The sequence below is a fragment of the Notolepis coatsorum genome (assembly GCF_963971535.1).
Source record: "Notolepis coatsorum genome assembly, chromosome: 1".
NCBI classification, from domain to species: Eukaryota; Metazoa; Chordata; class Actinopteri; order Aulopiformes; family Paralepididae; genus Notolepis; species Notolepis coatsorum.
Window position 1 is genome coordinate 187750600 of NC_140165.1, and position 13436 is coordinate 187764035.

The window sequence follows — 13436 nt, forward strand, 5'->3', positions numbered from 1 at the left end:
CCTCCTGTCAGCCAAGTCTGTGTATAGTGGATGGGTGGGGTTTTCCCTGATGGCCTGGAGCTTAGCGAGGCTCCTCCTCTCCGCCACCCTCGCTAGAGAGTCCAGCTCAACCCCAACCACGCTGCTGGCCTTCCTGACCAGCTTATCCAGCCTGGTTGTGTCCACTGCTCTCAGCCCGCTGCCCCAGCAGGTCACAGCGTACAAGAAGGCGCCCGCCACCACCGACTCATAGAACATCCTCAACATCCTTGTACAGACATTGAAGGATCTCAGCCTTCTGAGGAAGTAGAGTCGGCTCTGGCCCTTCTTGTATAGTGCTTCTTTATGTTTTGACCCGTTCAGGGTCAAATATATACAGGATATGGGTGTTATTTCATTGGTTTGCCATCCAGGAAGTGTATTCCACACATCTAGAGTGGTAAGAATAATTAGGATGAGTAACAAATACCACAATAGTTCATAGAAATGTCCCTGTTGAAAATGCTGCCCAAATCTTCTCGATATCACACAGCAATGTGAGATGCAAAAATAACCCCTTGAGTTAAGACATGTATGCTTTTGCCACATAGATTTATAAATCAATCTAACTTTAACTGATGAGTTAATTTATTATGTGCGACCACCGCAGAACCTCACGTTAGCTTAAAGACAGCTGGCTAGGCTAGGTAGCTGTATGCTAACATTAGCCATTGTGAGATTGTTGACTGACAAAACCTACCGTGCAGTTTTTAGTGGGAACAAAGTCCTTTCGGTTGGTATTCTTAATCCACTTCTGGCGAATATCTTGGTCGTCTCCACGGCCAGGGAATCGATGCAAACTGTATGGTCTCAGACACGGGCAGTGGTCGGTCAAGTTGAACACTTGAACAAGTGAAGGACAGAGGCAGAAATGGCCACGAATTTCATAATAAAAGCGGCGTCTGAAAAAAATTAAAACATGCTTGCGCCCAAAGGATATTTTATAAAACGAGGCATACAATACTATACATACAATACAATACTATGTATTTTAGCCAAAACATGTGGTCAGAACACAACATTGCAGTTGTTAACAGAATTCGGCTCCACTTGCACAACCTGAAAGTAGACACTTCCGGCTGACTTCCGGTTGCGAATGGTACTTCCTGTCCCATCCAAATACATTGTTTTTAGCTACTTTTCTCCCGTTATTTAAACAACTTTGTCGTCACAGAGAGGCAATGAAACGTTTGTATTATTATAGTATAGAATGTATTTAAAAAGCAAACGTTTGTCAGCAGGGTTTTTGGGCTGTATTTCATGTAAAAACGTTTACTGTTAGTACAAATATGCGCTTCCAACAATGGACTTCAGCGTTGGCTGTTATGAACTGCGTTGCACTTGTATACACAGACGTTTGCCTTAAATACTTATTATGCGCCGTTACAGGTTTCCATTCAAACCCACAATTATGTGGTCTTTAGCGCGCAAATGCGCTTCCAGTTATGGAATTCACCGTTGTGAAATGCATTGCATAACAGTGTTTGGCTTCGCCATACGTGAAGTAAAGCACAATCAAATTCATTCATAAATCCATTGTTTGGGTTTGTTTACTACTCACGACCGCCCTTCATGTGATAGTGGTCGCGTCATCCTCCTTTCCACATCAAACAAGCAGCGAGCCTTCATTCATAACCGAGGTTCCATCCAGTAGCTGGTCGCGTCCTGGGTCCAAGTTTCCTCGTTTATCTTGAAGTCCAGCTCGCCCGTCTTTGCTTGAGTTTTTCGACTTGAGAGCACAGAAAAGGGGCAGTAGCTTTGTTACCACGGTAGCAGCAGCAGCTGGAGAGTGCAGTACCAAACAACAAACGGCCAAAGTACAGCAACACATAGGCACTCAGGTTGCTATTCCGGCCCTATGCAGTCTCTGCAAAGGCAAACATGCAATATTGGATTGTTTGCGGTTTAAATCGGAGCCACATGAGAAGAAAGTGGAACATCTAAAAAGGAATGGCCACTGCTTTGGATGCTTAAAGAAGGGTCACATGAGCAAAGAGTGCAAAAGGAAACTAGATTGCCAGATATGTCAGAGAACACATCCAACATTGCTGCATATTGATGGCAAAGGCTCAAAGCAGGAAACTGCACAACACCTGATTCCCACAGATTCTAATGGAACAAGAATCAACAGTGCATTAGTCTCAGCAGATCAAGGAACAGGGGCCGGAAAGGAATGCGCACTAGCAATTGTGCCGGTTCAGGTAAAAGTAGCTAAAGGCAACAAGACTATTTTAACCTATGCTTTTCTTGACCCAGGAAGCTCAGCTACATTTTGCACTGAAAACCTCATGAATCGGCTGAAGGCCAAAGGACGCAGGACCCAAATTCTTCTACGAACAATGGGACAGGAAAGACCTGTCAAGAGCTATGAGCTCAAAGGACTTGAGGTAGGCAATTTAGAGGGTGATGCATGGATTGACTTGCCTAAAGTATACACCCAAGCAAAGATTCCTGTTTCGAAGGAAAACCTACTCACCCAGTCTGATCTGAAGAGTTGGCCTTATCTCAGTGGAATCCAATTAAATGAGATCGAGGCTGACATTGAAATCCTAATAGGAATGGACGTTCCGAAAGCCATGGAACCCTGGCAAATAATAAATAGTCAAGGAAACGGTCCGTATGCAGTCAAGACACAGCTAGGATGGGTGGTCAATGGCCCGCTCAACTCTTGTTCTGCTATGGAGGAATCTGGAACGAAGTCAGTGTCAGTTAATCGCACCTCAATGGAAGATCTGAAGGATATGCTGATCAAGCAGTACAACCAGGACTTCCCTGAAAAGGAGCATGACGAAAAAAGGGAGATGTCATGTGAGGACAGGAGGTTCATGGACCTGGCAACAAATTCTGTTGTTTTTAAAGACGGTCACTACAACTTACCTTTGCCTTTTCGAGACAAGGATGTTGTCCTGCCTGACAACTATCGAATGGCAGCGCAACGCACAGTGAACCTAGCCAAAAGGTTCAAAAGAGATTCTGCTTATGCTGCAGAGTACAAGGCCTTTATGGAGAAGGTACTGGCTAAAGGTCATGCAGAAAAGGTGCCGCAAGAGCAGCTCCAAAGGCACGACGGCCATGTGTGGTATATACCTCATCACGGGGTTTACCACAAACGGAAGAAAAAACTCAGAGTTGTCTTTGACTGTTCCTCGTCGTACGAAGGCCGATCTCTCAATACAGAACTTCTCCAAGGTCCAGATTTGGCTAACCCGCTTCTAGGCGTGCTGCTTAGGTTCCGCAAGGAACAAATTGCAATAATGGCAGACATTGAATCCATGTACTACCAAGTACAAGTACATGAAGAGCACAGAGACTTCCTGAGATTCTTATGGTGGCCAGAAGGAGATGTTACTAAGCCGCTGGAAGTGTACCGCATGAGTGTTCATCTCTTTGGGGCGGTGTCATCTCCAAGTATCGCCAACTTTGCCTTGCAGCAAACCAGAAATGACAACTCAGAGAAATACGGCATGGAGGTACTTGATACAATCAAGCATGGCTTCTATGTAGATGATTGCCTCAAGTCTGTGGACTCCCCAAGGCAAGCAATCAAACTGATAAAGGACCTTAGGGAAGTATGCACCCTAGGGGGCTTTACCCTAACCAAATGGGTGAGCAACAGCCAGGAAGTACTGACAACAGTTCCTGAAAGTCACAGAGCCAAGCTAGTGCAACAACTTGACTTGGATAGAGAAAAGCCACCGCTGGAAAGGGTACTAGGTATCCAATGGAACATCCACAGAGACACTTTCAACTTCATGGTTTCTGTCAAAAACAGAGCTCCTACTAGACGAACCATTCTCTCCATAGTCAGTTCCATATACGATCCTCTGGGTTTCCTTTCTCCCCTTATCCTCAAAGCCAAGCAGATTCTACAGAAGCTTTGCATTGGAAAGTGTGGATGGGATGACATTATTCCTGAGGAACTATCAAAGCCCTGGCAAAGATGGATTACAGAGCTAGATCAACTCAACAGATTCGAGGTGGACAGATGCTTAAGGCCTGAACATTTTGGTCTTGTAAGGACTGCTGAGCTGCATCACTTCTGTGACGCGAGTGAGTCAGGAATTGGGGCAGCAAGCTACCTCAGACTCACAAATAACATGGGAGATGTCCATGTTACCTTTGTATTTGGCAAAGCCAGAGTAACTCCACTAAAACAAATCACCATTCCAAGGCTTGAGCTTGCAGCTGCAACGCTTGTTGTGAAAGCAGACAGAATGTTACAACGGGAGCTACATATGGAACTGGAGAATTCTACATTCTGGACAGACAGTACATCGGTACTGAAATACATTTTCAACCAAACAAAACGATTCCACACGTACGTTGCAAATAGGATTGCAGTGATCCACAACCTGTCTCACAAAAATCAATGAAGACATGTATGTTCCAAGGACAATCCGGCAGACGACGCCTCACGTGGATTGCACATGGAATCATTTCTGAATTCTACCAGATGGTTGTATGGCCCCGACTTCCTGTCAAAGGAGAAAGCGGAATGGCCTGAATTTCCTGAGGAGCCAGGCCACATCCCCCCAAGTGACCCAGAGGTAAAAAAGGACATCACTGTAAATTACTTGAACATGGACAACAGCGCTACTAGCAAGCTAATTAAATACTACTCTTCATGGAAGAAACTTCAAAGAGCTGTGGGCTGGTGGCTGAAACTTAAAAAACTCTTACTGCTTCAAAGTCAGAAGGCCAAGGTTCGTGTGACCCGCTCCTTCAAACTTAAAGACGAGCAACAAGGCTTATCTGTGGAGGACTTGTATGAAGCAGAGAAGTCAATCATCCGCTATGAACAAGAACGCTACTTTGATTCAGAACTCACTCTTCTGAAAAAGGACAAACTAGTCAAAGCGGACAGCTCCATATGCAAATTGGATCCGATCATGGATGAAGGCATCCTAAGGATTGGAGGGCGGCTAAGTAAAACGGCTATGCCAGTGAGTTTGAAAAACCCAATCATACTGCCCAGAGACTCTCATGTATCCAAATTGATCTTGCAGGATATCCACCAGCAGGTTGGGCACTCTGGACGAAACCGCATGCTCTCCAGGCTCGGTCAGAAATTCTGGCTACCATCTGCAAACTCTTCAGCAAGAAAGATCATAAAATCATGTGTATTTTGCAGACGCATACAAGCAAGAGTTGGAGAGTAAAAGATGGCTGACTTGCCAGAGGATCGTGTTGCTCCGGATCTCCCACCCTTCACTCACGTGGGCATCGATTATTTCGGACCCATAGAAGTTAAGAGAGGTCGAGCACATGTGAAACGATGGGGAGTAATATTTACTTGCCTCGTCAGTCGAGCAGTTCACCTGGAAGTGGTAAGCACTTTGGACACAGACTCCTGCATCAACGCCATACGGCGATTTTTATGTCGGAGAGGATCGGTACTGACCATTCGAACAGATCGTGGTACCAACTTTGTGAGTGCTCAGAAAGAACTGGAAGCTGCTTTGATTCAGCTAAATCACCAAAGAATTCAGGATGCACTCCTGACCAATCAAGTCAGGTGGTTATTCAATCCGCCTTCCGGAGCCCACTTTGGAGGAGTGTGGGAAAGACTGATCAGGCTGGTGAAAAAGGTACTCTTCTCAGTCCTAAAGCAGCAAACGATGGATGATGATGTGCTACAGACGGCTCTATGTGAGGTCGAATCCATCCTCAACGATAGACCCATCACGACTGTATCAACGGATCCAAATGATCTAGAGCCCTTAACGCCAAACCACCTGCTACAGTTAAAAGCCAAACCCCTCTTGCCACCTGGGCTCTTTCGTAAAGATGAACTCTATGCCAGAAGGAGATGGAAACAGGTGCAATACCTTGCAGACCTATTCTGGAGAAGGTGGACCAAAGAATACTTATCACTCATTAAAGATGCAATCCTTATACAACGTAAATGCACCTTCTGGTTCTACTGGTATGCGCTTGGTTGACGCGCTCAGATAGCAGCACTCGGAAGATCGGATTTGTATGAGACATTTATTTTCCTTTCATATTTTCCATATAGATCTTCGGATTCCAATAATCCCCACAATGAACCATAGGAAATGTGTATCTTACCGTTTGACGGCGAAATCATATTGTAGAATCAAAACAATCAAAACATATAAGCTGCTCTGCAGCGGTCAAAAAACCGTGTCGCCACATACCAGACATTCTTAGAAGACTGTGTAACGGCCAGCCCATTTTAAACACCTGATGCCTGTTTCCCCAAATTAGCCACATGCATCTCAATTGGCATCTCCCTAATTAGCTTATCAAAAATATAATAATTACAACAATACATGATCACAAAACCCATTATGTATATAAGTCATGACTTCATTCATACCGATAACAATAATAATAATAATAATAATAATAATAATTTCACAACCATACATTTGGCACTAACAGTGATTATGTAGATTATGGCATTTTAAGTGCTTCTATATGCTATGTATGAAATATATGAAATATAGACTATAGACCTATACAATTATTTACAAAGTAAACTAAATCATACATTTGGCTCCAACACTCATGCAACAAAGACAAAAGTGGTTCAAGACAAGAAAGAACTTCAATGTCAATGATGTAGTCGTCATAGTAGACGAAACTGCACCAAGGAATTCATGGCCCCTAGCCCGTGTGGTCAAGACCTTGCCGGACTCTAAAGGGCATGTTAGGAGTGTGTTAGTTCGAACCAAGACAAACACACTCCAAAGGCCCATCGATAAGCTCTGCTTGCTGCTGGAAGCCGATGATTGAGCTGAAAATGTTAAATTTCCCCTGCCCCCTGCCCACTTTGCCCATGCCACTGCACACACACTACCCTCTCGCACTTCTTTACACAGATGAACTGTTCTATCCTACACCACATCTACTCCCATGGGACTTTGCCCTATCCAATGGCTGGCGTATCGTGGTTGTCATACCATCAAGAACACTTATGCCACTGGGACTTTGTGGGTGGTGGGTGGTGGTTAAGTTGGGGCATGATGAAGATGGACTGGTATGGATTTTGGGACTGGGGGGGGATACATTTTGAACATTATGGAATTAGAAAAGATAATGACTGTATTGAACATTACTAATGTAATGAATTGCTTTCTGGTATTTCATGTTTATATTTTTACGTGTGCACTCTGGCTCCATTTAATGTTATTGATAACTATAATTGTTTTTGCTATAGCGTCTCCAATTAGGGGCCGGTATGTTGGAGCCATATTAACCCAATTTGAGTTTAATGGGAAACATGTAACATAACATATATTTTGATTTATGGATTATATTAATAATTGATATGAAATTGTATTTACCTGTATGATTTGAATTAATCTTGAAATAGATATTACCTGGACACTTATCTGTTGATGACTGTGGGGGCGCGGCATAGATCCACTCATAGATGCACCCCCCCCCCCCCCCCCCTTGGGGAGGCTTCAAATCAGTGAATGAACTGTCTGACAGCTGAGTTAGACAGCGGCGTTTGGTGTGCAATAGTTTTTCGACCGCATCAAGCCAGACCAATTATATCATTTACTTTGTCAAGATCCTGTTCGATATTATTTTATTTAGTTTAGCAAAGTCAACCGGAGTTTATGTTTAATAAATGTCAATCTACTTACATCATCTCTGAGTGCTTTATGATGAATGCGCGTCGGCCAAATCTGCAATTAACTCCAGTGGCTAAATGGAAATTTATGAAGGATTAGCCACTTCAGTTAGTTTACTTGCTCACGCTAATTAAGGCTAATGCTGGCTAACAGAAGCTAGCGCAAGAAACGACGCCGCAAAGTATTGTTTATAGTGCATTTCTTGCCACCTTATAGCATTTGTACATTTGTATGACAGTCTATAATACTCCTGTGAGGTTTTTCCGGACGTTTTGGTAATGATTTTCAGTTGTTGATAAACTGGCCGGAATAGCTTTGAGCTAACTATCTTTGCCGATGCATTCCATTCTAAACGTAACGTTAGTTGTTATAAACATTACCTGTCTATATAATTTGTTCCTCAACGTTATATAGACAATAGATATTTAGTTTTGTAAACTAACTGCAGCCTGCTACAGTTAGAAGCTAACGTTAGCCAGCAAGCTGCAGCCTGCTACAGTTAGAAGCTAACGTTAGCCAGCAAGCTGCAGCCTGCTACAGTTAGAAGCTAACGTTAATGTTTTGAACAACTAACGTTACGTTTAGAATGGAATGCATCGGCAAAGATCGTTAGCTCAAAGCTATTCCGGACAGTTTTCATCAACTTCCTGTCATTTAGAAATATGATTTTATAGTGAAAATCATTACCAAAACGTCCATAAAAACCTCACGGGAGCATTATAGACTGTCATACAAATGTACAAATGCTATAAGGTGGCAAGAAATGCACTATAAACAATACTTTGCGGCGTCGTTTCTTGCGCTAGCTTCTGTTAGCCAGCATTAGCCTTAATTAGCGTGAGCAAGTAAACTAACAGTAAACGTTTTTACATGAAATACAGCCCAAAAACCCTGCTGACAAACGTTTGCTTATTAAATACATTCTATACTATAATAATACAAACGTTTCATTGCCTCTCGGTGACGACAAAGTTGTTTAAATAACGGGAGAAAAGTAGCTAAAAACAATGTATTTGGATGGGACAGGAAGTACCATTCGCAACCGGAAGTCAGCCGGAAGTGCCTACTTTCAGGTTGTGCAAGTGGAGAATTGGGCGACAATAATGTGGTCAAGAGGCATGGTTTCTATCTTGAGCCCTTAATCGGCGTGGTTTATTATTCACATGGAAAGCAGCAGTTCTACAGGTCTTCTCTCACTGAGAGACATGGGGGGAGAGAAAGAAGAAGGAGGAGACACAGCTACTTATACTCGCCACCTGGTAGTGTCTGGAAAGTGTGTGTCTCCGCCTAGAATGCCCTCTAGTGGACACAGATATATATGCAGGTAGACAGACACTAGTGTGAACAGTTACATATGCAGTTAGACAGTTAATAACAATCCTACACAGAGCCTCTACCTTCAACACTCCCACTTAGGGTTTAGCATACTGGCTGACTTCTTGGAAAAACATTTTACAAAGGAAATAATATAATCCCAAAAACATCAACAGGGTATGACAGTCAATTTCTTCACATTAAACATGACCTTTGCAAATCCCTTCAATTTTTATTTGAAACAGGTTTCCTCATAGTGTCTGCTACTCTGTCGTCCATTAAACAGTAAACCGGTGTCATTCTTTCTTCTCTGATGACATACCTGATGAGGTGATATTTTCTATAATGGCATGTTTACATCTATATTGACACATTGGGTTCCTAGCAATCACAATGGTCCCCTGGGTGCCCCTCATAAACAACAGTCTCCATATATACACAATGTCCATCATTTTTAAATGGTGTTGACAGAACGCCCCTCATCTTCAAAAACACCATATTCGGTATGAAGGATACATTTCAATTACCTACTGCACCTTGAGCAATATATTCATAACCTTATCTCCATCACTTCGAGCAGTTGCTCTAGATAAACACATTTTGCATTGTCATAGCTAGAAACATATACTCAGCTTCACAGGCTGATAGTATCACTGTGGGCTTTAAGCCTTAAACCTTTGTTGTCTTTTCTGAAACACCGCTGTCCGTCTGCTGCACCTCTGGGATAACAAAAAACATATTTTTGACGTAGTTCAATGCTTCTCTGTGGGGTCAACAAAAATACTATGACACTCTTACTCACTACAAAACATAGGTCAGGGCGAGTACAGGTTGTCTAACAAAATGAAGCTACCCACATTTTTCTATACATCTCTTACTTCAGTCAAAACATCTCAGGATCTTTCCCACATATCTCTTCTGGGATATTTTTACACAATTGGCAGACTGTTCGAAGTCCATACCTATAAAATGGTTTAACCTGCCTAGGTCTTTCTATTGTTGTCTGGTGCAATGATCAAATCCTCCACTTCAGTATTTTAAACATAGATCCTCTTTTGTATTTAAACATTGAATCACCTCTGTATTTAAACATTGTAAATCAATGACCTTCTGCAGCATAGGGAGAGGTACACGTCGCGCTGTGTATACAGCTGGGCGCCATCATTCAGCAGTATTCTTATTGGTTCAGTTTGTAATGTCCCATGCTCCCTGCAAATGTTCATTTTTCCCGCTGCTGTTCACGGTTTCCTCCACTCTTCTCACTAGATTCATTTTCACTGACATTGGCCTGCTGAGTAGGTTGTTTACTGTAGGCCCCCGGATGACATAAGCTGTGATTGGGTGTGTCTTACACTTTTAGGTCACAGTGCTCCTGCTCTCTGCACTCGTTGATGGAAACATGCCCGTTCGTGTATGACGTTCCATCACGGTACAAAGTAGTCGTCAAACTTTGCTAGCACTCTTGTAAAGTCATCTCCATGTGCTACTTTTTTTGTATCCACTTTTTCTCCTTCTTTTTCAGTTTTTTTCCCATCCCAATTTAGTCGTGCCAATTCCCCCCTCCCCTGTCTTGATATTTGCTCGCATGTGCCCCCCACTGGTCGGTCGTAGGGAGGGTTGAAGAATCTATTGCATGTCCCCTCCGATACATGCAGAGTCAGCCAGCCACTTTTTTTCACCTGCCAGCGCGGACTCTCATTGGCGAGGAGTAACGTGTGGGAGGCTCACACTACCCTCGTCATCTCCTGTCCTTGCTGTGCAGGCGCCCTGACCGACCTGTAGTAGTCGCTGTTTACAATGACCAGATTACCACCCATCGACTCCCCTCCCGCTGACTCTGCCAATTGAGTCAGTATGACGGCCGGCCCAAGCCGGAGGCAACACTGACAGCCGGATTCGATACCGGTGTCTCTCGCGTTGGTGACAAGCATTTTATTTATTTTTTTTACCTTTTTTCTTTTCATGTCAACGTTCACACGCACAATATATGCTTACCTAGGATTTGACTTGATTCAACAACAAAGCAGTCGGAGCAATGGCAAGCCGAAAACTGTCGAAATTGTAGTTATTTGAAGTTTGGATTTTTTTTTCACGACTGAGGTAGGTAAATTAAATTTCTTGAGACTAAAGTACCGAAAAAAGGTACCGATATCGATTCACAGGTACCGTATCGGTTCAAATGTGAAAGGTACCCATCCCTCGTCACACATGCCACAAACAGGAAGGTCTACTTGTTGTCCAGCGCTTGTAAAGTTCTTCTTTCACTTTGCTTGCTTTTTAGCAAACGACACACGAGCTGGCCTTGTGTGGTATTTTTGGGGCATTTGTGTATGTGTGTGTGTGGGTATGTAGTCTCCCTCATACATTTCTCCCCACTCCCTCTCTCTCCCTCTTCTTCCTATCTCTCTTTCTCTTTCTTCTTCTTCTTCTCTCTCTCTCTCTCTCTCTCTCTCTCTCTCTCTCTCTCTCTCTCTCTCTCTCTCTCTCTCTCTCTTACACACACACACACACACACACACACACACACACACACACACACACACACACACACACACTCCTAGCTGTTATGAAAGTCAAACAGACTCCTGCAAGTCACTGATAAGCCCGCTGGTACAAGATGCAAAAAAATTATATTCGTTTTCAATGTGTGTGTGTGTGTGTGTGTGAGAGAGAAAGAGGGAGTGTCTGCCATCCATCACGACACTTCCAATCAATCACCTGCCCTCAAATTAGCTAAGTGGACCTGTGTGTTTTTACTGTCACATCCAAGTGAATTTATATAGAGGAAATACGTTTTGTCTTGAAGGGAAAACTCCCTGTCCCTCTGTCTATCTCTCTCTCTCTCCCTCGGTCTCTCTCTCTCCCCATCTGTCTTTCTTTCTCTCTCTCTCCTGTAAAAAAGTTAAAAACATTCTTAACTCTTATTGCTCATTGCTGGATCTTGTAAACTAGTCACCGTACAACCATAATGTGATTTTCCAGTGTTTTACCTACTCTACCACTGTACATACATTTTATTTTGAAAGTGAATGGTTACAGGCAGCCGCTTTGGAAGAAAGATAGCTACACAAACATTATGTGACAAGGTCTCTATCGATAAAGAGATCATGTGTTAAATATACAACAGTGTGTTCATGTGTTAAATATACAATCTCTACTTTAAGTACTTCAATGTACTCTACAGCCCAATCTGTGGATAAAGAGATTTCAAAACATGAAATGAATGAACTAACAACCTCAATGAATGACCCCAATTCAATTAACTGTTCCTAACAAGCTCCTAATTACACTGACCAGGGAGGTCTCCTGCTTGGGTAGAAGGATACCATTCTATTTAATATTGAAATACTCCTCTCCTCTCCTCTCCTCTCCTCTCCTCTCCTCTCCTCTCCTCTCCTCTCCTCTCCTCTCCTCTCCTCTCCTCTCCTCTCCTCTCCTCTCCTCTCCTCTCCTATCCTCTCCCCTCCTCTCATATCATCTCCTCTACTCTCATCTCATCTCATCTCCTCTCCTCTCCTCTCCTCTCCTCTCCTCTCCTCTCCTCTCCTCTCCTCTCATGTCATGTCATGTCATCTCCTCTCATGTCCTCTCCTCTCATCCATCCTTCATGCTTCATCTCTGTGACACATTTGTCTTTACCTTCAGCTGAACCTTCTATATATCTTCTCTACACCTGTCTCACATCTACACCTGTCTCACCTCTACACCTGTCTCACCTGTCTCACCTCTACACCTGACTCACCTCTACACCTGTCTCACCTTTACACATCTCACCTCTACACCTATCTCACCTCTACACCTGTCTCACCTCTACACCTCTCATCTCTACACCTGTCTCACCTGTCTTACCTCTACACCTGTCTGACCCCTACCTCACATCAACACCTGTCTCACCGCTACACCTGTCTCACATCTACACCTGTCTCACCTATACACCTGTCTGACCTCTACACTTGTCTCACCTGTCTCACCTCTACACCTGTCTCACATGTCTCACCGCTACACATGTCTCACTTCTACACCTGTCTCACCTGTCTCACCTCTACACCTGTCTCACCTCTACACATGCCTCACATCTACATATAAATATAACTAAACCACACTGTATGACCAGATATAGAACAAAATCACACTGTCTGGCTACTAACAGAGACATAACTTAATCACACTGTCTGGCTACCTATTACAACAGAGATATAACTAAAACGTACTGTATGGCTACCTATTACAACAGAGATGGAACTAAATCACACTGTATGGCTACCTATTACAACAGATATAGAACTAAATCATACTATATGGCATTGGCTACCTATCACAACAGAGATGGAACTAAACACACTGTTTGGCTACCTGGTACAACAGAGATAGAACAAAGAAAGAAAGAAAGAAAGAGAAAGAAAGAAAGAAAGAAAGAGAAAGAAAGTGTATGTGTGTGTGTGTATGAGTGTGAGGGAGAGAGAGAGAGAGGAAGAAGGAGGGAGAGGTCAAAGAAAT